We start from the raw sequence: 5,114 nt of genomic DNA, 5'->3' as shown, positions 1-5,114 counted from the left end.
GAAAGAAAGAAAAAAGATATTACAATTCCATGATGACGGTTCTACTGCAGTCAGGTTGTAGACACAGATTCAATTGGGAACAGTTGAGGGTTTGTTCGAGCTGCATAGAGCGAGGACCACAGAGCCCAGTAAACCATCTCCTGGTCACTAGGTCCATGGAGGTGGGAAAGGAACTTTCAACAGCCCAGGCCATTTGGAGTGGAGGCGACTCTCTGGCTTGTATCCACGTTCTTCTTCCATTCACTCTCTTCTTCCACTCTCGGTGGTATAAAACGAGCAAGTTTCCCGAGGTCAGTGGCTCCCTTTGGGAACAGAAGAGGGAAGGGAGGGGGCAGAAAAAGTGTCTTCAGATAATGAGCAGAAGTTTTCAATCAACTTGATGCATGTCAGATTCTCAAAAGATGAGTTATGTGTGGCAAACGCGCTTCTTTCAAGTCCTGTTTATGGTTGGTTAAATAAGCAATGGGATGATCTGTCACTTCGGCTCTCAGCTGGTGAGCACAGAGAGCAACAAGCTAATCTGATGTGAAATGATTTGGACAGTAAATAAATAAATCTCACCTTGATAAGCGGGACTCCTTGGGAGCTCTCCCACGGGTCCTAAACATTCTGATTAAGGGTTGATGAGGGCTTCCCAGGGAGAGGCCAGAGACATCTTCCCTGGAGGTCCCTACAAGCAGAGCTGCATTCCATCTGTTGGGGGGACAGTTTAGGTTGAAGGAGGGCAAGCGGGTGAAGGGGTGAACCAGGTGACCTTTCTCCGTCTCATCCACCAAGAAGTCTCAGAAACTTATCTCGAGTCAACTGGCAGATTTGGAGTGTGTGAATTTGGAATCTGGTCTAGGATTCACACTGGATTTCAGCTCCGTGAATAGGGATGACTAGAGACACACATGAAAGGGGAAGAAATGTGCGTGCATGCGTGTGTGTGTGTGTGTGTGTGTGTGTGTGTGTGTGTGTGTGTGCGTGCGTGTGAGGAGTGCCTAAGCAATCTTCTTAAATTTTGTAAAGTTGTAACTACTCCCCAAAAGGCAACTTAGCAGAACAGGATGTCTAAACACAAAGTCACCACACTGCTGGGAAAAGGGTATTATTCCAACTTATATACTCCCGTGTTCCTGGTGGAAGCTCTGGGGTTTTTTGTTTGTTTTTTTCCTTCTGTAGCCTCTTTTTGTTCAGTGTGAGGTGGAAATACTTATTTATATGTACCCTTTCCTGGTTTTATACTCATTCCTACTTGCTACCCATTGCGGGGAAAATGCTTCAGAAGCCACATGCTTTACACAACAGCTTTTCTTGGTTAAGCATTTCAGCGTCTTCAGTGTAGCCTCTGGTTCAGCACTGGGAGCTACCCCTTGACGGGGGTACCAACAGCGCATGCTGCTCTCTAGATTCGATTCTTGTCTGTGCCTCGGTTTCTTCATTGAGGCAGTAGATGCAGATGCTGTAACTGAGAGGGCTGTCCTGAAGCATAAATGGGTCAAACGGCCAAGATTAGTCACTGTTGAAAATTCCAACAAAGCTGGTTAAAAAATGAGACTCTCGGCTGCTTCTCACAAAGACAGACCCCGAGGAGCCGACGAGCCAGCGTGATCTGCTCTCGCTCCCTTTTCCTTTTCTGCTTGGCTTTTGTTTCTTCTTTTCATCCTCTTCCTTTCTAGTCACAAGATTTCTCTTGGTTTTCTTTTTGGAAAAATAGCATTTACGTTTTCTTACATGATAATAGTCACTCACTTATATGGAGTTAGAAAGAGGTTTTAAAATTTAGGAAGAAAGAAAGAAAAAAAGGAAGGAAGGAAGGAAGAAGAAAGACAAAAATTCAAGTATAATTAAAAATTCTATCAAATGGAGACGATTGTTATTTTGGGGATGTTCCTATCATGTTTTTCCCTTGTGTGTGTGGTAAAGGCCTGCATGCTTTTTCTTATTAGCAGATTTGGTGGAGGTGGTTTAGGCAACATACTGCACACATTTTGTTCATTATCTTTTAACCACTCTGGGAGCACATTATGGACGTGATTCTCAAATAGGAGGGGCATTTTGGTAATGGCAATAACCATTCCCCAATTGCCAATTATGTGCCAGATGCTGGCTGCTCCAGGAACTCTGTTAAAATTACTCCATTCGTTCTCCTAAGTCCCTCCGAGAGAAGTGTTAGGTTCTTCTGCATATTAAGAACCGGATCTCAGAGGGGAAAAAATGATATGCCCAAGTTCACACACGTCAGAAAAGGATAAAGCCAGGATGTAAAATCAGGTCTGGGGCCAGAGAGGAGGCTCGGGGGGTAAACACATTCAGTAAGCCTGACTACCTGAATTTGATCCCCAGAAACCATGCAAGGGTGGAAGGAGAGAACCAACTTCACACACACAGTGTGGTATATGTGTCCCACACACACACACGCACGCACATACACACACACACACACACGCACACGCACGCTCGCACACGCCAATGGGAATAATAAACACAATTCAAAGAAGGAAAAACAGCAGGTCTGACATACTCCATAATGTACCTCTTGCATTCATTCAGTGGTGCGTATACACTGTGAGTCCACCGCGAGATCTTCGGTGAGCACAGAGGTATGACTCTTTCCAATGGAAAGCCTACAGTTTACTTGGCAGGATGGATGCTTGTCCATTTATCGTACCAACAAACTGTAACATCCATTACATCGGGCTCTAAAGGAAGCAGGGCCTGGACATTCTGAGAACCTGAACCGGGGAGCGGCTGCTAGGGGCCTCATGAAACACTCCCTTGATGAAGTCACACTTTACTGAGCTGGGAGAAGTCAATGAACTTAACCGGCCAGGGAGTGAGGGGTGGATAAAGGAGAACAAACAGCAGAGCGTTCATGAGAAAGAGCAGCACAGGGCTTTGAGAAGTTGACAGGTGCTACGGGATGGATATGCGAGGGCACAGAGACCGGCAGGATGAGAAACGAGACCAGAGACGGGAGGGGCAGGAGATGGAAGGTTCTGAATTCAGTCAGGGAACCTTGATTTTCGCATCAGGTCCATGGAAAGTATTAAAGAACTGGAAGAAGGAACGAAGTCAGGGACCTAACTTGAGGGACCACCCTGGCCTCCACAGTGATGCTGTACTGGAAGAGGTAAGGGCTGACACGTTGGGGGAGTGATGACTGCAGCTTGGGCCTAGGTATGGATGGATACGGAGATAACAGAGTCAGGGAGCGTCTTGGGAAGTACACTCTTCATAGCTTGCTGATGAATTTGCTATGGGAAGAGAGGGCATGAGAACAAATCCAGGACTTAGGGTTTGTTTAACCCAATCGGTGGTGGCACTCTTCCTGAGAGGGAGAACATGAGGGAATATCATGGGGGGATGGATCACCAGTTCAGTTTTTGGATACACCAGGTTTGAGATGCCAGAGAGGGCAAGATCGTCACATGGAGGCTTGCCACTGCCTCCTCTTCTATAAAGAATCAGAATGATAAATGTCTGCATCTTCGTGATGAACATTGAAACTCTTCACCACTCCTAGAGTGGTGTTAGAACTTAGGGAATGAATGGTAGATGTACTCCCATGGACTTGGGACTGTCAGTTGCATAGAACAGAATGAAGTGTCCTGGAAGCTGTGATCCTGGCTCCCCACCTGGGGAAGCCCTCACTGAAGGGGGAAATGGTGACTTAGGACAATCCCAGAATTTTGAGCACCTGAAACCTCACCATGGTCACCGGCAAGTCTTCTAATAGGAAGAACAGATGGGAACTGGTTAGGGGAGCTTAAACCACAGCTTTGTTCTAGAGAAAGAATTGCATCATCTACCTCTCAACTCCCAGATCCCTGGCTGCTGAAGCATGGCTCTGAATACCACCAGCCACCCTGTGCACCCAGCTAGCTTAAGCTACACCCAGCTGGGACACTAGAATGTTCCTTCCCTATGTGGCTCCTTGAGAGAGTGAGAGGGAGAGAGATCTCTTTTTGCTGCCCCTGAGCCTATGGATTACAGCAGGAGGAGCTATGGGAAGTCTCAAGTTATGATGCCCAGATGGAACCAAAGTCAACATAGCATTCTGAGCCATTACTTTAGGACAAAGCTTTAGGATGAAGCAGGACAATTACCACCTTCTGAAAGTGATGGAGATGATTCATTCACCAGCTGTGCAGATCTCCATGGAGGTCACAAGAAATGGAGGAAAACCCAGTAACAAGAGACCTACCAACAACACGGTCACTCTTCAGCCACAGACCTCCAGGCTAACAAAATACCCGGCAAAGAACTCAGAAGAATGACTGGAAGGGAACAGTGGGATGAGGGGAAACACAGACAGAAACTTCAACAAAGCCGAAAAAACAAATCAGGATACGGCGAGGAAGTCGGCACAGAAACAGGGAGCGGGGGTGGGGGGTGGGGTGGGGGGGGTGTCTGATCATCTCAATACGTCAAAACCAGAATGCAACTCAAGGCCTGACTAGCTCAAGCAGGAGAGGGAAATCTCAAACTTGAAATTAGCCCTTTTAAAATATTCTGTTTTTTTTTTTTTTAAAGCTAAAGCCGCATGTGAGATACCATGAAAATGTACAAATAGGAGCACCCAAAGAAGGAAACAAGGCCTAGAAAATCCTTTCAGTGGAGTCATAGCTAAAACGTGTCCCTAACCTGGGTAAAGACGAAAGACACCAAGGCACAGGATGGGTATAAGGCTCCAACTAGATTGGACCAGAAGACATCTTCATTGTGGCTTATGACAGTCAAATCATCAGAAGTAGAAGGCAAGGAGAGAGTGTGCTAAGAATTGGAAAAGAGATTGGCAAGTCTTATTTAAATCTGAAATCATTGGAGTAAGAGCATATTTCTCAGCAGAAAACATATATGCCACAAGGGAATGGGATGTATTCCAAGTTCTAAAAGGAAATATGCCAATCATGTCTACTATACCCAGCCAAGATATCCTTCAGAAATGAAGAAGGAATAAAGACATCCTCAAACAGGCAAAAAAAAATGGAAGGCATCCATCACTGTTGTGCCAGCTCTGCAAACGTGCTTATGGAAGTCCTATATTCAGATATGAAAGACAGTTATCAAGATGAAAAGCCAGGAGAGTGTAAAACCCACTAGAAGATGCAAGAGAAATTGAAAATAAT

Source organism: Peromyscus californicus, unplaced genomic scaffold (assembly GCF_007827085.1).
Source record: "Peromyscus californicus insignis strain IS unplaced genomic scaffold, ASM782708v3 Scaffold_1__1_contigs__length_55948999, whole genome shotgun sequence".
NCBI lineage: Eukaryota > Metazoa > Chordata > Mammalia > Rodentia > Cricetidae > Peromyscus > Peromyscus californicus.
The sequence above is the reverse complement of the archived record's forward strand: the minus strand, read 5'-3'. Positions refer to the sequence as shown.